General features: G+C 37.8%; 1 long non-coding RNA gene across 1 annotated transcript in view; it reads left to right on the top strand.

The window, feature by feature from the left end:
- The first annotated feature begins 357 nt into the window (after positions 1 to 357).
- The window catches only part of LOC138419827 (uncharacterized), a 109,354-nt gene continuing 87,280 nt past the window's right edge, over positions 358 to 22,431 (top strand). The window contains exon 1 of the long non-coding RNA XR_011249085.1: positions 358 to 567. This is a non-coding gene — a long non-coding RNA (uncharacterized lncRNA). The remainder of the gene's footprint in view (positions 568 to 22,431) is intronic.

A 22,431-nucleotide genomic window follows, 5' to 3' on the forward strand; every position in this document is an offset into this window, starting at 1 on the left:
AGTTTATTTTTGTGTATGCTGTTAAACAATGTTCTAATTTCTTTTTTTTAAGTGTTACTGTCCAGTTTTACCAGCACCATTTATTTACTGTCTTTTCTCCATCGTATGTTCTTGTTTCTTTTGTTGTAGATTGACCATAGGTCAGTCAGTCTGTCAGTTCAGTCGCTTAGCCGTGTCCGACTCTTTGCAACCCCATGAAATATACATATCCGGCTTCCCTGCCCATCACCAACTCCTGGCCCGTAGATACATAGGTTTATTTCTAGGCTGTCTATCTGTTACTTGATCTTTGACCCCAGTTCCTGACACAGCATTCCTGAAACCCTTGTAATTTCCTGGGTGATAGGAGTGTTGTTTGTTTTAATGAGGCAACTCTGGGTGGACTCCTGGATGAGGGCTGGTCACAGGAAAGACCAAGCCACGATTAGATGCTTGAAACTTTCAGCCCTACAACCCTCCACTTCTCTAAAGAAGAGAGGATCAGGGAATGAAGCTAATATTTGATCATGCCTTTGTGAGCAAGCCTACACAAAAATCCCAATGGTATGGATTTCAGAGAGCTTCTAGGTGAGTGAGCACATTCAAGTACTAGGAGGGTGACACACCCCAACTCCATGGGGACAAAAGCACCTGCTCTTGAGACTTAATCCTCCTAGACTCAACCCTATGGACTTCTTCATCTGGCTGTTCATCTGTATCTTTTTCATAGCCTTTGATCAACCAGTAAGCATAAGAATTTTCCTCGAGTTCTGTGACCCCCTCTAGCAAATTAATCAAACCCATGGAGGAGGACAGGTGACAACCTGGATTTGTTATTGGCATCTGAAGTGGGGTGGGAGCAGTTGTGTCCAAGCCCTTAACCTGTGGGTTCTGATACTATCTTGGGTAGATTGTGTCAGAATTGAGATAAACTGTGGGACACCCAAGTGGGGTTACAGATGTTTTCTTGGTCAGACAAAACCCTCATGCATCTTGAGCCAGGAGTGTCGTGAATGTGATAGTAGTGTGAAAGTTAAAAAATAATAATAAAAGATGGAAAGCTGATTTTCTAGTGTAGTAAGTACATTCAACCTTGATGTATGCCCACTGCAACACAGACTTCAGAAATCATGTTTTCTCCTTGTTCAGTTGTAGCTAGAGGAAATGAACATACTTTTGAGCAAGAAGATATTCATTGAGTGAATTTTTAACAGAGTTAACAGAAACATTGTATTTCATGAGGCATTTTAGAGTCTTGACATTTGTGACTGAAGAGCAAAAGGGAAAAAAAAAAACATGAGAGAACTGGGTGATTTGTAACATATCCAAAGCATTGTTCTTTTCTGAAGGATATTTTCCTGTCTTAATATGGTAGAAAATGGAGCTAATTAATCATCTTCTATGCCTGGTTTAGAAGTTATATATAATAGTATTTCCCTGGCTAAATGATGTATTTATTTATTTATAAAAGCTGTTATGAGGAAGTTAAAAGATACTTTTTCAACCTTGTCTATATGTAAAGAAAATAAATTTTTCCCTTTAATACTTTCTCCCAAATTGTCTGTATCATTCAGTGCACTCCGTGGTGGATTCATGCCAATGTATGGCAAAACCAATACAGTATTGTAAAGTAAAATAAAGTAAAAAAAAAAATTAATGTATAGAGGTCACCATGAAACTAAAATGAAAGAACAAAGATATCTTCAGGAAAGAGATTTCTGAACCAATGTTGATCTTCATGGGGCACTTAAGACTATTTATACCTTGGAAGAGCATAGAGGATATAAAAATTACTGTGAACTGGCCTGAATTATCCTAAATTGCAGATAAAGGAGCAAAGTTTATTATCAAGTGGTGTTCATATGTTCCTATTATTTTTCTTGGAAATACATTTCTGGTATTTTAGAGACGATGATTTGTCTGGATTTGAGACCCTTGGGAAAGAGGAGTAATAATCATAGCATAGTATATTTTGCTTCTCTGTTACACCCTTCTAGTGGCTGCACCATTGTATAACAGGTATCATATTTCTAAGATGTAATTTGTGGAAAGGATTGCATATTTTTCTTTAACCGTGCATGTCAGATTGTATAACTGTAGAGAGCCTCATGCTGAGAAGAAATGTGGGGAGTAAATGGAGTCAGTGGGAAATAGCATCTTAGAAGAGATTTGGGAATAACATGGCGGCAGAATTGTATGCAAACAATAAACTTCACTCCTGTGACTGTTAGATCCTTTATATCCCACAAGCCTGGCTTTGGATACAGCAAATATAAAAGTAACTATGAGACTATCTTTGTATATACCATACAAATATAAGGAATAATCACACTTATTATTACTGTTTCTACTCTTCTGATATGTGGAAAATAGTTAGTCCTGATGCCTTTGTGTTAAATTTGTAAGACTAAATACCTTGTTTACCTGGTCCTCGTAGGAGGAAGCAATTAAAACAAGCATCAATTTCTATAAGAATCCTTCATACTAGATCCTTATTTATACCTCTATTATACTACTTAATAGGGCTTCCCTAGTTCCCCAGCTGGTGAAGAATTCACCTGCAATGCAGGAGACCCCAGTTTGATTCCTGGGTCAGGAAGATCCCCTGGAGAAGGGATAGGCTACCCACTCCAGTATTCTTGGGATTCCTTGGTGGCTCAGATGGTAAAGAATCCACCTGCACTGTAGGAGAGCTGAGTTTGATCCCTGGGTTGGAAAGATCCCCTGTAGGAGGTCATGGCAACCCACTCCAATATTCTTGTCTGGAGAATCCCCATGGACAGAGGAGCCTGGCGGGCTACAGTCCATGGGTTCGCAAAGAGTCGAGCAAATAAGCACAGCACATACATGCTATTTAATGTCATAATACACTTTTTTTTTTTTTTTTAGGAAATTTCAGACAATTCCAAATGAAAATGAGTTCCTTAGGAAGGAAGCAGTTCTCTCTTGTTGACTTGGATATCACTTTCACATGCAATACATTCTCAAAAAAAATGAAGAAATTATTACAGGGAAAATGAAAAGATGGAGGGAAGGGGAAAGAAGGAGAAAGGACGAGAGGAGGAAGGAAGAGTAGAGAATGAATCGAGGCAAATTCCATTGGGAAAGCTGGAAGCAAGTGATGAGCAACCATATTTCCCATATTTGTGAAGCTGTGAGTCTTGCAGCGTTGACCTCGCCTTTCTACCATTGGTAGGAGATGAGGTCTGAGGGCAGAAGTGCTGACATGCATTAAAAGCAGTGAGCTGCAGGGAATGCTACATATGCTATCGTGCGCTTCGCTGCTTACCTGGTTGCTCACTCTCACCCCCGTCATCAGAGACCAAATCAGTGAGGCACTCGGTGTCACACTTTAGTGTGATCATCATTGTATATTTGAAAGCAGTGTCCACTCTCTCTTTGGCTAAGCTCTTAGGACATTTTTACTATAGAGAACAGCTTATTACACAGCTTCTTGGAGAGAGTGGATGTGGAATGAACATTGATAGTGGGTAAGCATAGAAGCTGGGATCTTGGGAAGAAGTTGAGAAAGTAGAATAATGGTGTTTAAGAATTCAAAAGATTGATGTCTAAAGCATGGGTTGGCAAACTTTCTCTGTAAAAGGCCAGATAATAAGTATTTTGCAGGCCATACTCTGTCACCATTACTCAACTCAGCCATTGTAATATGAAAATGGCCATAGAAGATACACTTAAAAAAGTGTTCCCATAAAACTTTATAAATAGAAACAGGGGCGAGCCCAGAGGCTGTTGTAGACAACAATATAACATTTAAATGTTGCTATTAATCTTTTAGGACAAAATCACTGTTAGTTAATCCTTCAGTTTTTCTTTGAATTCTTTGACTATCGCACTATCATTTAGTTCAAACTTTTCTAAATAGTGAGGTGTGTGTTTTTATGTGTGTAATGTTACTGTTTTTGTTGTGATTTCTTTTTTGCTTTGAGTCAACATTTGGACTGTGATCACACGCTAGATTAAATCATGTCTGGGAAATTGCTGTGACGAAGCCAACAGCTTTCATCTGAGATCTCCAATATATCAAAATGACAGCCATATTCTTTTATTTTTGAACAAACTTTTAAATTTAGAACAGTTTTAGGTTCACAAAATTATTGTAAAGATATTACAGACTTCCCATATGCTTCAAGATAGATTCTCTAATTATTCAAATTTAGTTTCTTCATCTAATATTAGTATAATACATTTGTCACAATTAGACACTGATACATTGTTATTAACATAAGTCCATATATTATTCAGTTTTCCTCAGTTTTTTAAAATCCCCTTTCTGTTCCAAGATACCATTCAGGACACCCAATTACATTTATTTGTCAAGTTTTCTTAGGTTTATCTTTGATCATGGCATCTGGTCCTATCACTTCATTGCAAATAGATGGGGAAACAGTAGCTGAATTTAGTTTTTAGGGCTCCAAAATCAGTGCAGATGGTGACTGCAGCCATGAAATTAAGACATTTGCTCATTGGAAGAAAGGTTATGACCAACCTAGACAGCATATTAAAACGCAGAGACATTACTTTGCCAACAAAGGTTCGTCTAGTCAAAGCTATAGTTTTTTGAGTAGTCATGTATGGATGTGAGAGTAGGACTATAAAGAAAGCTGAGTGCTGAAGAACTGATGCTTTTGAACCGTGGTGTTGGAGAAGATTCTTGAGAATCCCTTGGACTGCAAGGAGATCCAGCCAGTCCATCCTAAAGGAAACCAGTTCTGAATATTCATTGGAAGAACTGATGTTGAAGTCAAAACTCCAATACTTGGGCCAACTGATGCGAAGAACTGACTCATTTGAAAAGACCCTGATGCTGGGAAAGATTGAAGGTGGAAGGAGAAGGGCTTCTCCGACAGAGGATGCGATGGTTGGATGGCATCACCGACTCAATGGACATGAATTTGAGCAAACTCTGAGAGCTGGTGATGGACAGGAAGGCCTGGTGTGCTGAGGTTCATGAGGTCGCAAAGGGTAGGACACGACTGAGTGAACTGACTGAACTGATCTTTGATGTGACGATTTCTCAGACATTTCGTGTTACGATGATCTCGATAGTTTTGGGGATTTTGGTCAGGTATTTTGTTGAATGGACTTTAATGAGGATTTGATGATATTTTACTCATAATTAGATGGAAGTTATGGATTTTTCAAGGAAGACCATAGAGGTAAAATCTCATTCTCATTCATCATATCAAGAGTACTGTGCTGGTTAATTTTATGTGTCAACTTGACTGGGCTAAGTGATGCCTAGAGAGCTGGTAGAACATGAAGTTTCTGGGTATATTAGGGTGTTTGTTGAAGAGATTAACTAATGAATCAGTAAATTGAATTAAAAAAGAAATACTACCCTCACTAAAACAGGTTAGCATCCAATCCATTGAGGACTTGGATAGAACCAAAAGCTCAAGTAAGGACAAATTTGATGAGACATCCATTTTCTCCTGCCTTTGAAAATCAACAATCCTGGTTCTTGGGCCTTCAGACTCTAACTGGAAATTACACTATCAGCTCCCCTCATTCTCAGGTTTTCAAACTCAGGCTGAACTATAGCACTGATTTTCCTGGTTTTCCAGCTGGCAGATGGAAAATTGTAGGACATCCTAGCCTCTGTAATTGCAGGAGTCAATTTCTATAATCATCTATCTAACCTTCTATTGCTTCTGTTTCTCTGGAGAAGCCTAATACATACATGTACATACTTTCAACATGACCTATAATGGTAGATTTTAACATTGATCAGCTGTCTGTTGGTGTTTGCCAGGTTTCTCCACTGAAAAGTCATTCTCTTTTTCTCCCTTTTCATATTGTACTTTTCGGAAGGCAATTGTTATGTGCAGTCAGCACTTAATAAGTGGTTTAAAGGTGAAAGGTCTACAAGATTGGAATTGTGTATAGATGGGAGATTTGTAAATATGAGATTTGTCTCTCTATCATTTACTCAGTTAATTATATAAGCAGAGTCTCATACTTATCCATTGCTTTATAGCCGATTAGTGCTTTATTGTGCTGCTCATATTGTTCCATCCTTGGTCATTGGGAATTCATTCTGTGTATCCTTATGTTTCTTTGACATACCTCAATTTTTCTGTGTGCACGTATATGTATTACTTCCTTACTTTTGGCACTATAAGATTCTCCAGGCTTGTCTTATATGTTTCCTGCTCTAGTCTTACTTAGAATAAGCCTCTAAGGACTTCTTGTTCTTTCTGTTGCATAGTAGTATTACAAACCATGTTCTGATTATTAGGTGAGCTCATTGATAATAAGATATGTTCACTTCTAGCGCCTCTCAGCCAAAAAGGTATAGAATTATATGTGTGTATATGAATCTGTGTATATACAAATAACTACAAATAATTCTTTACCTATTCTGAGCTAAGCATGAGTTCATTTTGGTATCTCTAATCCTTTACTACATGGATCATTCTTGTCTTTTCTTGATTATTTGGAATATCCAACTGTGCAAAGACTAGCTCCCACTATTTTGCATTCATTTACTTTTTTGGTTAATTCCAGTATTGTGCACAGTGGTTTTAGGATTTTTAACCCATATGTCTACAGGAACAACTTAATCAACTAAAATACAGTGCTTAGTTTGTTTTGTTTTGTTTTTTGTGTGTGTGTGTGTGTGTGCGTGTTTTTTGGCCTTTAGTCTTATAGACTCCATTCATTTCCAAAGTTCATTGTGCCAGTAACTTATTCTACTATTCTTTTCAGTGAAGTTGTTTCATGTATCTATAATGAATTTTTTCACATTGTGTATTCCCTCCTGGAATTTCCCAGTCTTTTGATTTTTTAATCTGCATATAATAAGGTTTACTGTTTGTTCTGTAAAGTTCTATAGATTTTCACAAATGCTAGAATATTTACATTCATGGTTGTAGTGGTATACCATGTGTTTACCACCATCAAAATACCTAGTGGTTAATTTATTCAACCTGCCACTCCCCTCACTCATCCACTATATCCCTTGCCATCACTGACCTCTTTGTGATCTCTATAGTTGTGTCTTTTTCAGAATGTTATAATTGAAATCATACCACTTGTAGACTTTTTCATGCTAGACTATTTCAGTTAGCAATATGCATGAAGCTTTACTTATACCATTTCCCATGGCTCTGGGACATGGCCCTGGCAAAATCTTTACCGCTGGGGAGTTGAAGAGGAGGCTCTGGGAATATTCATAATAGTTATTCTGTCTTTCCTCCTTCCTGAGCCACGTGGGGTTTTTTCTCAGATCTTTAGCAGAGAACCAAGTGAGGTTTCCCCTTTGAAAAGATGGGGACCTCCCTAAGACTAGTCTATCCTCAAGTACTTTATCAAAATTACCATTTAAGTGTTTCTATCCATTTTTGAGTCCAGCACTTTAAGATCCAGGTAAGCGGATCTTGAATTGATTGCTTCTCTAGATTTTCCTATCTCTCCATACTTTGGAGTCTGTAGTTTGTCTTAAGTTCTTATTACAAATGGCCTCAACTTAGGTCAATATTTTCATTTTGTATAATTTTTTTCTTCTGATTAGGATGGGATGATGACTTTCAAGCTCTTTACATGTTGGGGCTTAAACTGGTAGTCTGTCACGTCCTTTTGAGGATGTGTTTTACCTTTGTCAGGCTAAATGTCAGTTATTGCAAATGTGTTTTATTATTCATGATTTTAAGGTCCTTTGAAAACACTTAAAGGGCGGTCAAGAAATAGTCACTTTCTAAATTTGGGATTAGCCCAAGTAGTATACAATATTCCAGGTGTACCCTAAGCAATACAGAAAACAATCACCTCTCATATTAATATGGCTTGAAATGATCTTTTTTGGTGGGTTTTTATAATGTCTTCCTTTTCTTCATTGTTGACTGCAGAAGTGGAAATGTCCTGGAAACACAACAGATGCTGTTTCTGCCTGATTTTATAGAACATCCTATAAAAAGAAACATTTCCCTGGTGGCTCAGTCAGTAAAGCACTCACCTTCAATGTGGGAGACCGGGGTTCAATCTCTGGGTTGGGACGATCCCCTGGAGGAGGGCATGGCTACCCACTCCAGTATTCTTGCCTGGAGAATCCCCATGGACAGAGAAGCTTGGTGGGCTGCAGTCCATGGGGTTGCAAAGAGTTGGGCATTACTGAGTGACTAAGCACATAAAAAGAAAAAAAATATTTTCTGTGTGTGGAAAAATCATGAGCTCTTTCATCGGATCTTTCTGGAGTAGGATTAATGTGGACTAGGTAATTCTAACAAAACAGTATCAGTATTTTGGAATAATACTTTTACCTGTTTGAAATAATAATTATTGAATCATAATAACTCTTTTGAAATAATAATAATTCTTTCCCTGTTTAAAAAATGTTAAGAGCAAATATCAACATTTCTAAAAGTCTAAACTTGATCCTATTGGATACAGATATGAGTTCCTTTCACAAAAAAGTATTTTGGAAATGTAAAGTAGTCTAGATTTTCTAACACTCACAAAGTGAGAGCCTCTACATTCTCATAAGCCTGAGTGTGCTCCCGGTGGGTGAGGACATTCAGCTTCAGCCACACGGCAGTGCAGCCCTTAATTAAATGGCGCAGCAGCATATGGGAATTAGCAAAGAGATTAAGAGACTAATAGAGCAGAACACAGTAATGTTGATGCAAATGGAGAGGAGCTCCATGCTGCAAATTGAAACACACACACACACACACACACACACACACACACACACACAACATGATGAAGTATAGAATCATAGAAAAAGGATCTGAGCACTGAATGGCAATAGGACCCTAAAGGTCACTTAGCCTGATCAGATTCTGTATTCTATTTGCTGAGGACTTTTGGTGAAGAGGTTGCAGAGCTTCTTTGAAAAGCTCAAGTAGGGGCATTTCCAGAGGTCCAGTGCTTAAGACTTCGCCTTCAAAGGCAGGAGATATGGGTTCAATCCCTGGTAGGGGAACTAAGATTCCACAAGCCTTGCAGCCAAAAATCCAAAACATAAAACAGCAGCAATATTGTAAAAAAAATCAGTAAAAACGTTAAAAATGGTCCACATTAAAAAAAAAATATTTTTTTAAAAAAGAAAAAGAAAAGCTCCAGTGGAAAGATAAATAGTTATCTTATATCATTCATTTACTCAGCCAATTCTGCCTTATTTTGATCAACAGAAATCTACTGAAGCTTATGTAAGCCCTTGCTGTCCTTGGCTTAGTGTATATGGGGGAAAAAAACCAAACATGGTCCCTGGAAATGATGCCATGATAATCATGATCTTGACTAAAATAATTACTTATATTAAGATACAATGAGTGCTTATAATGTGCTTGATTATTTTTAAACTTATAAAGTATTTTAATTTCTGGCTTTGTGAGATTTTGTCAAATAATTAAAGATAGGCACTGTGTTCTAGACATCTTCCACCTTCATGGCTGAAAGTTCCTTTTCCCTAAATATCAGATTATCTTTTCTTTGGATTGCCAACAAAGGCATTCTAATACCTAGATAATGTCAGAAGGAATAAAAGGGGAAGGATCTGTCTTTATTGCATTTCTACCATGTACCAACCCATGGATCACTCCATATATCTAGAAGGTGAGGTCCATGAGGGTAGAGATCTAATTTGTACTTCACTACTGTATCCCAGTGCCTCAGAGGCATCAGGAGTGTGGTATGTACTCAGAACATACTTTGAGCAATAAAAGAACCCGATCCTTTGATTAGTACCATAATATAATATTACAGCCCATTTTCAGATGGGAAAACTCATCTGATGTATGAACAGTATTCCCCCAATGGTAAGTTTACAGAACATACTTAAACTTGTTTAAGCCAGGTACTGCTGTTACAAGTTTTACTATTAGCAATAAAAGCTATTATTATTGAATAGATCTTAGAAATGAGAAGTGACATAGCTGAACTTGAGTGTTCAAAGAATGTTTTCAGAGCGCTTTTGTTTTTTCTGCCATGGCTCAGCTTGCCTTTTGGCACTTGGTCTTTGTTTCTTTTCCTAAAAACAGGACCTCTGCTAAGCGACACACAGGGCCTCCGGCAGCTCCAGGCTTACTATATGCACCTGTTGTGAGTCACTGTTGTTGCACAGTGTTGGCTCTTTGAACAATTCATTGAATTGATGCACTCATGAAAAATATTACTAATGTTTTATAGCTTGTATTATTTTTACTGGAGAAGTGACACATTTCATGTAAGATGTGATTCTAGAACTGTGGTTTAACCAAAACATTCCAAAGACATAAAACTCCAGATTATAATGTTTGGAGGAAAATATAAGACCAGGGATATTATTTCTCTGATTGAATCATCCTTTCTGTGGAAAAAAAAGAAAAGAAAGTCAATATTCCTTGAGCTTACTGAGGCCTGAGAGTTTTACAGAACTGATGCCAAACGGGGTCAAAGAATTGGCAACTTAGTCTTGAATTAGAGTGGCACAGAGCCACAATATTCCAGTTAAGATACTAATAATTGAACTGATCCTAATGTAGGAGGTTTCATGTATTCTTTTTCTGTGTGATATATGTAATATGGTGAAAGAATGAAAAAGAGCTATTAATAACATTTATTGAACACTTTGTCCCAAGTATTACTTTAAAACATTTTGATGTATATATTTTAGAAGCTTTATACAAACCATGTGAAATTAATAATTCTTATCTTCATTTTTATGTATATGAGTAAAAGACACAGATAGGTTTAGAAATTTACCCATGATTCTACAACAAATGCAATAAAGCCACAGTTTGCAATCTGATGGTTTGACTTCTGAATCCATGTTGTTAAACTTTACAGTGTACAGTGTGAAAATACATTCTTGATACAGAGTTAATGTAGAGGAAATTCTGATTGCTGTGTAGCAGTGTGCTTCTTAGAGTAGTTGGGTTTTAAAGGATAAACAGAAGATGAGAAGGTAGACAAGGGAATGGATATCAGATAAAACACGCAAAAGGCACGGCGTGTTTGGAGAACTGTAGATGGTTGGTATTCCATACTTGTAATGAATGTGGAGGAAAATGATGGAAGAATATGTTGGAGAACCCATAACATTCACTTCACAGCCTCCCTTTGTGCCATGCTAGTAAAGAAAACCTGGAGAAGGCAATGACACCCCACTCCAATACTCTTGCCTGGAAAATCCCATGGATGGAGGAGCCTGGTAGGCTACAGTCCACGGGGTCTCGAAGAGTCAGACACGACTTCACGTTCACTTTCACTTTTCACTTTCATACATTGGAGAAGGAAATGGCAACCCACTCCAGTGTTCTTGTCTGGAAAATCCCAGGGACGGGGGAGCCTGATGGGCTGCCGTCTATGGGGTCGCACAGAGTTGGACACGACTAAAGTGACTTAGCAACAGTAGCAGCAGCAGTAAAGAAAACCAGATTGAAGTCAACTGCATACTACCTCCAACCTCAAAGATCCCAATGTCTGCCTCACTCTATATTCCTCACTCCTTGTTGTTCAGTCACTAAGTTATGTCTGACTCTTTGCAAACCCATAGACTGTGGCATTCCAGGCTTCCCTGTCCTTCACTATCTCCTTGAGCTTGCTCAAACTCATGTCTGTTGAATTGGTGATGCCATCCAACCATCTCATCCTCTGCCACCCCCTTCTCCTCCTGCCCTCAATCTTCCCCAGCATCAGGGGCTTTTCCAATGACTTGCTTCTTTGCATCATGTAGCCAAAGTACTGGAGCTTCAGGTTCAGTATCAGTCCTTCCTATGAATATTCAGGGTTAATTTCCTTTACTCCTACTCTACACCAATTTGAAACTTCATCAAGGGGCAGGAGGATTAAAGAGTAACTCAGAAAGAAATGATTACCATTCACTGTATCTCGCCATAGCCCATTTACTGTATATGATTTTATATGTTCCACAGAAGTGTTCACATTTCAGAGCATTTAAAACAAATGAGACATTTATTAGTGTAACCTTTATTCTGTGGATGATTTAAACCATTTCAAAAGTAACTGGAAGAGGAACACTATTTTCCTTACACTTGAGGCTTCCCTGTGGCCCCACCAGTCTATGAAATGCTTCAGTAATTTTAATGCACTGTACATCTTCTGAAATACCTACATAAATAATCTATTGTTCTAAAGGTCACAAAGGTAGAAGATCACTTTGAAATGTCAGGGAAGTAAATGAATTGGTAATGGGGTGTCATAAGTTTGGATATGTCCATTAGCTCCTCATCCTTAGATACTGTTGCACATTGGAGATCCTGAGGAAGTGACCTGGGAAGCATGAAAGCCTTCAAGTACTGGAAGGAACAGATAAATGGCTAAAAGCATGTGGGCTCTGACATAGCCTAACCTTTTCTCCCTTAGGACAGAAATCATCAAGTGTCGAGCAGATATGGCATTTTTGCTGGCCTTCCTTGCCTTTGTTCAAATGGGATGAAACTTCATTAAAATGCCAAGTCTCAAAGACACAGTTCAGCTACACATCTCTTTCAAGTTAAAGGCCACCTCGTTAACATGGCCCTAAGAGTTTGCTTGCAACTTTCAAACATCCTATAAATTTGCAGTTAATAGGAAGGTTGATAAATTCTCTCTCGTTTTAACTGTTGTTCAGAGGTATCATCCTTCTTGATAGATGTCGCTGCCTGAAAGGAATTCCTAGACATTTAAATGTCACCACAGGGATGAGCATCCGAAATTATTTTTGCGTATTACATAGGAAACTTAAAAAAAAATCTTACCAGACATAGGGCACGTTAGAATTGGACAGATAGTAGAAACCTCAGAGACAGATATGGACTTCAAGCCTTTCATTTTACAGTGAGCTGAGGGCAGGTAGAGATGAGGTACCTAATAAGGGAATCGAAACTGGGATTGGAACCACAATTTCTTTCTGGAAATTCTGTGTTCTCTCCAAGATTATAGAAATGCCACTCTTCTGCCTTGCAAATCAACTACTTTCCCATGTATGTTGGTGCCTGGAAGGCTAAATGTTCTAAATGAGGTCCTATAGCTGTAAGTAAATACATTTTACAAATTTATTTTTGGCTGTGCTGGATCTTCACGCTGCAAGGGCTTTTCTCTAGTTGTGGTGAGCAGGGGCTACTCTGTAGCTGGAGTGCATGAGCTTCTCATTGAAGTGGCTTCTCGTGTTGTGGAGTATGGGTCTAGGGTGCATGGACTCAAAGGTTGTGGTGCATGGGCTTAGTTGTCTTGCAGCATGTGGAATCTGCCTAGACCAGGGATCAAACCTATGACCCTGGCATTGGTAGATGACTTATTAACCACTGAACCACCTGGCAAGTCCAGTAAATATATTTTTTAAAAGTGAAAGATTCCTCACAACACCATCTGTCAAAAGTGAGCTACGGCCAGGTCCAGGACTATAAGGACAAGGTTTATTGTTACCATAGAAATCCCTGTCTCCATTTGGTCCTGTGAATTCACTGCTCATTTCTCAAGCTGGTACCAATCTTTCTGTCTCAGGTTTTGATCAAGATATTTTGTCCAACACTGGCCATATTAAATACACGTTTCTCCAGGGGGTAAAAGATAATCAAGGGTGATCACAGGATACTCAATCATTTCCCTTGGTCAGCCTTTTATATCCTCAATTCAAACAAATCTTTATAGTGACTCATGATCAAACCATGCCTGCCACTCATACTCAATGAAAAATAGTAGGTTTACAATGAGAATAAAGAGTTCCAGAACACTTACTATGTGTCATGCAGTGTGCTAGCTCATTAACAATGGTTTTGGTATTAATAGTCCCATGACTCAGAGGAAAAAGGGGAAGTTAGACAATTTGTCCAAGTTACATAGATTCACATTTGAACCTATGACCATCCGACCCATGAGTGGAAAGTTAGTGTTGAGCTAGAGAAGAATCTCAGTTTTAAAAAGCAGACCAATGTTCATCACAGCACTGTTTATAATAGCCAGGACATGAAAGCAACCTAGATGTCCATCAGCAGATGAATGGATAAGAAAGCTGTGGTACATATACACAATGGAGTATTACTCAGCCATTAAAAAGAATACATTTGAATCAGTTCTAATGAGGTCGATGAAACTGGAGCCTATTATACAGATTTAAGTAAGCCAGAAAGAAAAACACCAATACAGTATATTAACGCATATATATGGAATTTAAAAAGATGGTAACAATAACCCTGTATGTGAGACAGCCAAAGAGACACAGATGTTTAGAACAGTCTTTTGGACTCTGTAGGAGAGGGCGAGCGTGGGATGACTTGGGAGAATGGCATTGAAACATGTATAATATCATATATGAAATGAATCGCCAGTCCAGGTTCAATGCATGATACTGGATGCTTGGGGCTGGTGCATTGAGATGACCCAGAGGGATTGTACGGGGAGGGAGGAGAGAGGGGGGTTCAGGATGGGGAACACGTTTATACCTGTGGCAGATTCATATTGATGTGTGGCAAAACCAATACAATATTGTAAAGTAATTAACCTCCAATTAAAATAAATAAATTTATATTAAAAGAATAAAAAGCAGACCAAGCACTGCCTAAAATTATAGCTTAACAATTTTACCTTTAGTTTAGCCCATCTATTTATAAAATGCACAGGAGGAAATTCTCCACAACAGAAGTAATCTATAAATCACCCTCTAAGGACTTTATATGTATATTTAAGTGAAAAACATAATAATGTGAAATAGTGAATGATTTTTCAGTTCAGTTCAGTTCAATTCAGTCACTCAGTTGTGTCCGACTCTGCGACCCCATGAACTGCAGCACACCAGGCTTCCCTGTCCATCACCAACTCCCGGAGTTCACTCAAACTCATGTCCATCGAGTTGGTGATGCCATCCAGCCATCTCATCCTCGGTCGTCCCCTTTTCCTCCTGCCCCCAATCCCTCCCAGCATCAGAGTCTTTTCCAATGAGTCAACTCTTTGCATGAGGTAGCCAAAGTACTGGAGTTTCAGCTTTAGCATCATTCCCTCCAAAGAAATCCCAGGGTTGATCTCCTTCAGAATGGACTGATTGGATCTCCTTGCAGTCCAAGGGACTCGTAAGAGTCTTCTCCAACACCACAGTTCAAAAGCATGATTTTTAGTCTCAGAATAAAGAGCCTTGTTATTTTGTCTTTTCTTGGGGAGTCAGGCCAAAAATAAAAGGGTCACATGTGCGTTTCTTGTGGAGCAATGTGCTCTCATTGCAGAAATGAAATCATGGCTTGCCTTTGCTGGAAAGCTTTCAAAGGAATCCCGAAACCATAAAATGGAATCTGGGTCCTCATCAAGTCATGCGTACACTTGCCATCTTCACATTCATGTCTTCCCACTCTCACTCTCACTGGATTCTTGCTGGCCACACCAGGCTTGGTGCTACTTATTACAATGAATAATAAAAGACGAATAGGTGGGAGCATGCCAGAAAGAGAAAAGATGGCAAGCCAACAATGTAAAAATGTTTGCCGTTTTCTCATCCATTTAAGCAGACATTTAGCCCACAATCTCGCAGTTTCACTCCTAGATATTTACCTTTGGAAATGAAAACTTATAAACACAAAATACTGTGCAAGAATAGTCCTAGAAGTTTTAATCGGTAATATTGAAAAACTAAGATAACTCCAATCCCCATCAATAGATGAAGGCGCAAACACATGTAGTGTGTTCCTCCTGTGGAGCACTACTCAGCAGTTAGGAGTTATGCACAGGTATGCACAATAGCATGCATTCATCTAAAACATGATTTTTAGATAAAAGGCAGAAAGACACAGAAGAACACATACTGAAGGATTTTCATTTAAAAGGAAGTTCAAGAATATGAAAAGCAAAGCGAGGACAGTAGAACAATGGTTTTTTCCTGAAGGATTAAATAGAAAGGGTCATGAGGGTGGGTTTCTCTGTTTACTCCAGTGAATGGCAGCTTAGGGAGGGAGAGTAAGCTCCGACAGTTTTGGAGGTGGTATGAGTAGGTGAAAAATTGAGTAGTCACCACTTCCGCTACTTCTACTGTTGCAGGATCAGAAAATTAACACCTGCATCATACAGTCAGCTAGGTGCTCATTTAGTCATGTATTCATTCATCTATTTAATTTTTTCAATGATGTAATATGAAACAGAAGCATTACTTCAAACATTAAAAAAAAATAGTTTTAGTAATCCTAGACAGGGAAGAGGTGTACATAGATCCTCTTATTCTGCTCTGGCTGCAATGAAGTAGTACTAACTTTGTAAAAGGAATCCCCTGGGATTCCTCATAAAAACATGAAATTTTCAGAATGCCAATACTCAGTGTAAAAAAAACAAAGACAGCTGGAGGTGCTAGAGAATACAGCCTTTGGACAGATTTTAAAACAGGGAGACGGTATTGTCCCAAAGCTGAGAATATTACAGTGATTATGTCAAGCCCATGGGTAACCGCTCAGTCAATGCCTCCTCTAAAAGTTCTGCCAGCAGTCTTAATGTCTGCAACAAGCCTTGTTTGTTCTTGGGTCTGAAGTACTAACAAGGCTTCTTAACAATTAATTACACCCTGTTTTACAAGTGTGAATGTTTTGATTTGTGAACTTTGAGGAGAGCTTCAGGGAAATTTAAAATGCCCTCCGACAACTACCCAGTTCACTGACCTGTATGATGCAAATTTGATATTAAATGATCAAATAAGAACTCCAAACCTCGCAAGGTCATGGAATATTTTGATGTGGGACCAGGTGTAGAGAGATGTTCAATTATTAAATAATTAGTTTGAAAACAATAACTACTGTAGTTTAATTCTCTTGCTGATTTCCTAATGTTTATTAATTTAAGCACCTGTATCTTCCTGTAATACTTTCCTGCAGAATACTTACCAGGATATGCATAGCATGTAAATTTATAGTGAATATAATTACCTTTTTCCAGCTCACTCCAGGTGCCTAAGTGAGTAGAAATGAGTTATGACTTTAATTGCCAGAAAGGTTTCAATATTCTGAGTCTAATTACTTAAAAATTGTTTAAATTTCTAGCTAAGCAATAATGTATTGGTATTAATTAAAACACCAAAATATGATATTTTTTAGGATAACCAAATGGCCCATTCAAGAAGATTCAGAGGAATAATTGTGTGGTGAGGAGAAGCAATTGTCTTAGCATAACTAATTTGTTCTCAGAATATTTCAAGGATGGCTGAAGTTGTAGATGCCATCTCTAGTCTTCAGAAAAATCCCTAGTTCTTTTCCTTGACCTTCCCCATTTTTCTTGGGAGTCAGAGAACTTTAGTCTTTGCAGAAAAATATTCCATTGATATTTAAATTCATGTTCAAAATTGAACTCATTATCTTCATCTATAATAGCATCACCATATCCCATCTAGTTAACTCAGAATATGGAAATTATTCTAGATTTTTCTGTCTTCCTTAAGCCCCACTTTTAATAGTTAGCAAATTCTTGGTCATTTTTCTTTGGATACGTCAATGAATTCTCAGCATTATTGCTTTAGCTTGTCTTATCTGACTTAATCCATTCCAGTAGTCTTTCCCTAATGAGTAGTACTACCCTTTCTCCAAGACCCTTGCCCCCAACCCTAGGCTTCAGACTGTCCTCTGCATATCAGAGTTATTTTCCTGAAGTGCAGTTTAGAAGGAGAGAAAGAAAAATATGCCTAATGAGGGCTACCTGATAAGAATGGGAGATGATTTTAAAAGATTCTATCCCAGAGACCAACTGTTCATGAAATCTGATTAACCAGAAAATACGACCAGGCTTTTATTTCTACATGTGCAAAATTAATATCTTTAATGAATACTAAAAGTAGTGCTCCTGCTGCTTAGTCGCTAAGTCGTGGCCAGCTCTTTGCGACCCCGTGGGCTGGAGCCTTCCATGCTCCTCTGTTCTTGGAATTTCCCAGGCAGGAATACTGGAGTGGATTCCCATTTCCGTCTCCAAGGGATCTTCCTAACCCAGGGATCGAACCCATGTCTCCTGCACTGCAGTTGGATTCTTTACCACTGAGCCACCTGGGAAGTCCACTAACAGTGGTAACAACAAGGCAAAAAGTGAAACACTTCCCTTTTTAAAAATTTTTTTATTTTTTAAAATTTATTTTAATTGGAGGCTAATTATTTTATAATATTGTAGTGATTTTTGCCATACACTGATATGAATCAGCCATGGGTGTACGTGTGTTCCCCATCCTGAACCCCCCTACCACCTCCCTCCCCATCCCATCCCTCAGGGTCATCCCAGTGCACCAGCCCTGAGCACCCTGCCTCATGCATCAAACCTGGACTGGCAATCTGGTGAAACATCTTCCTAACATTAAAATACTCATGCAGTTCCCACATAACACTCTCGTAATTTTACTCATATAAGTGTCTGTATAATTCTCATATGCCCATTCAGAGATAGTAAAAGGTATACAGTCTTATGGCACGATTATGAGGAGGTTAGCCTTGATCATTCTTTCACAGTTTCATCCTGGAACCTTACATTCAGATAGTGGATATATACATAAGAAGGTACATTTGTGAAAGCGCCGTATTAGCACAAATTGATTTTATAAAGACTGACTGCACTTTGACCAAAATAGAAGAATGTGTAAAATGATCTTTTAAAAATTCCATTACTTCAGTGGGAGTTCAGCAGGAGTACCATATGATGTGGTATAACATATAGTATTATTCCATGCATAAGAGTATGTGTTAAAATGACAGGAAATAAACAGCAGGATTGAAATAAGAATGAGGTTGCCTGCATATATCATTTCTTAGAAACATAATTACTGCATCATTGAAGCATGAAGGGAGCCACACATATTTGCAGCCACTGTAATTGGCCTTCCATTTCCTCTGCTCACCTGCCTTCAGTTAAGATATTAGGAGTATTTCTGTGGGAATGAGTCAGTGAATGACCATTTGCTTTCTTCATGCTGTTAAATCATGTTTTTCATCTCCTCTGCTCACGTTGCTACAATATCATAAGGCATCATTTTGAGAAGTACATGCCAACTGTGAGACTTGAGGGTTTTCTGCCAGAATAAATAGAGTCCATAAAACAAAGAAAGGAACCAAGATATGTTTGCATTGTTGTTTTTCTTTCAGCATTTCTGAGTTCACTTACAAATGTTAACCTGTTTATTTCCACTCTGCCTGGGCACCTTGGCTGTGACAGTATTAGTATTCTAGAGGACTGGGCAGAAATACTATGGAAGTATGAAAGAATATTTATGGGTGTGGAAAATTTTTTTTGTGTAGTTACCTTTAGCCTTAATAATTAAAAAAAAAAATCCTTTCTATAAAACTCAGGTCTTCAAGTTGCTCTTTTATAGCTGAGGTAGACCAAATTTCTCCAGTTGAGCTGGCTGTTCTCCTTATAGAAAATTCTGGCCTGAATTCAGAGAGGCCACAGATAATCTGACTTTCAGATCAAGATTCTGAATCTGAAGAATTAGAAATAAACTCATGAGATAAAGGCAGTAGCACACTATGGCAACCATAGCCCTTTGTCTTCTAGAAGTGCTAATCATATCTTTTAGGATATACAATAATCTAACTTCCATCATGTTAATTATTCTAGGTTAGTGGAGTGAAGACAATTTTTTAAGGATAATCTCATTGGAGTAGAAGTGGAAAATAAACATAGATTTCCCCAATTTATGTCTCCTCAGCCCAATAAGGTCTTAGTTCTTTAAATAGTCAATCACCAATAATAGTTTATAACAAAATCAACTGATATTATAGTTACTAGCCATTGTATCTTTTGTACTTTATAGAACATCATGACTCTGTTTTACTTCAGATAACTATTATTTATTTCATTTATTTTGTGCTTGGCCTATAAGTAAAATATTATGAGTTTGAAAAATTCATTTAATCTTTGAATTTACTCATGTAGTGAAAAATGTCCCCATTTTGCAGATCCAACATTAGAGTTTGAGGAAGATCTTAATTGAGATCATACGAGGAACTTGAAGGGCAAAGCATGAGCCCTGTTGCCCCCCTTCAAACCTCAGACTCAAATGTAGTGATACACTCTCTCTCATCATGTTCTGTTCATGTTATAAAAGAAATGGTGAGTCATAGATGGTTTACCCAAGAACATACATCTACCCAAGGACCACTAAGACCTGTATTCAGATTTTTCATATTTAATTATTAAGTATTCTTCCTACTTCATAGCATCTTCTTATATAATTGATCACATATAAGCAAGCATAAGACATATTTTTCAGTTCCCATTTCTGAAAAAATTCCTATCTCAGAAGGGCCTTCAGTTTATACTTTTTGCATAAATCTTGAGTGAAATATAGAGTTCATAAACATATATATATATAATTACTACAAAGTTATTGTTCTCTTTGGGGGAGATTCTAGAGTTGAATAAATAATGAATATAATGCTTTCACATATAATTTTAATCTAAGATCAGATATGTCATAGGAAGTAAATTAAGTGTCAAACTTCTAGATAATTAAAGAAAAGAAAAAAAACCCAAAGTACTATTTTTGCAGCTTTATCAAACTGGCCTTCTTTGGGATTGTGGCAGATTTTTTGTTTCCAAAAGAGAAGTGACAATATGTGGATAAATCCAGATGTGAAGCTGTGATACTATGGAGAATGCCTTCAGCCTGAAATTAGAATGCCTGGAGGTTGAGAGTTTTAAATCTCACTGATGTTGGGAATGTTGCTAGTCTTGTTTTCATTTTTCTCATCTGGTAATTGGAATCCTAAGGACTACTGTATTTGGCTATTTTGAAAACTGCATGCTATAGTGTACAGGAAAACAGTCACTTTCCTTACTATGTGAAATTACAGTTATGTGGATGAATTAGAAATTGAGAGGAGTTGGTTTTTGTGTTTTTGTTCTTCATGGGTTGCCTAGTTGAAATCTGCACATCCTTAGAGGGATGGGTTGCCATTCTTCCTTCATTATTAGCTACAACTCATACCACTCTTAAGCCTTCTTTGTGTTGGCCCAATTTAAGGGCCAATGACTTTGCCGCCTTCAGTGTATAAAATAATGGTCACAAGAATAACATCTTGTGCTTAGTGTGTGCTTATTGAGTGTATCTTGCTTCATGGTGCTCTATTATGTCTCTATTCATCAAAACTACTCCAAGTGTTAAATGAGAATAAGAAGATCTGACAGCTGAAGAAATGGACATTCTGCGAGGTTTTGTTATTTACCTAGAATCTCATAACCTGTATGCAATTTGGAATTCAAACCCAAGGCCATCTGATTCCAAAGGCAAACTCCTTTCTGCTATGTCTTTCCTTTGGATGTCTTTGCTTTGTTCTCACATTACTCAAGAATTTCTCCCCTCTTTGAAAATCATGATATGTAGATCTGTTCTTTTCTATCTAGCTATCCATCGTCTATCCACGCGTCATCTATCTACCTATCCTCTATCTCCATCATTACATGTATCAGAAATGATGCAGTCAAGCATATCCATTATTAAGCTAGGTTAGATATGTCTGTCCACTCATCAAAAACAAGTTTTAACTGAGATACTGCCATTGCACCTGTATAAGTGCATACAATTTAGTAGCCTCCTTTTCCCTTTCTGAGATCTTTTGAGTACAAAATCTTGACATTTATCCAAGAACTGATCAGCACAAATATCTAATAGGAGGAGAGCCTGATACAGAGATTTGTGTTCACGTAACAATGGATTGAATGTGGTGTAGGTTCCTTCTACTGAGTTATTTGCAGGAGGTGGGGACAAAACTTAGGGAGCTTGTCAGAGCCACTGTGGTGGTGGTATCCCAGGTCCCCAGGGGAGGCAGCACAAGCCAAGTGAAGGTGGGTTAATATGGAGTCCATTGAAAAATAAGCTTGATCGATTCAGGACTTCGACTGGCTGAGGTCTGGAGCCAGATGGAATCTGAAATTTAGAGGTGTTAGTATAATCATTTCTGAGGATCTAAATATCAGTTGATCACCCTTTGCCTCCTACTTTTGATGGTGAGCATGTGTGTGTGTGTTTGTGTATATAAAACAAAGCGCGCTTTCACACATCCACAAATTCAAGCTATGTCTGGAAAATTTCACATCGGTGTTGAACTGACTTTCTGAGATAATATGACCTATTTGAGATGTCAGTAGTCTGGTTCAGAAATTTGGCAGGCTCTCCTCCAGATGGTGTATTTCTAGTCTTTTTCTACTCAATTTCGCTTTGTATTCCTCCTGTAAATTTTCCACATACTTCCCCACATGGATATAATTATTGTGTATATTAAACTCAGTAAATGACTATACCAGGATTCTACATCATCCTTTGTGATCGCTAAAGTGATGGAATGTCTCCCAAAGCAGTAACCAACTCAAAAAATATGGTTGAATAAAACAAGTTATAGATCTAGAACAGTTCAAAGCATTTTTCTATTGTTTATTTTATCCTCTGAAGAATTATATGTGCATGAAAGAATATATGATAAGACAGGAGAAAGGTACATTCTTTGTTCTTAATTTTTTTTTTTAACCACCGAACAGCCATTGTTACAAGCAAAATGTGGAAAGGAAGTGAAA

Source organism: Ovis canadensis, chromosome 14 (assembly GCF_042477335.2).
Source record: "Ovis canadensis isolate MfBH-ARS-UI-01 breed Bighorn chromosome 14, ARS-UI_OviCan_v2, whole genome shotgun sequence".
Lineage (NCBI taxonomy): Eukaryota > Metazoa > Chordata > Mammalia > Artiodactyla > Bovidae > Ovis > Ovis canadensis.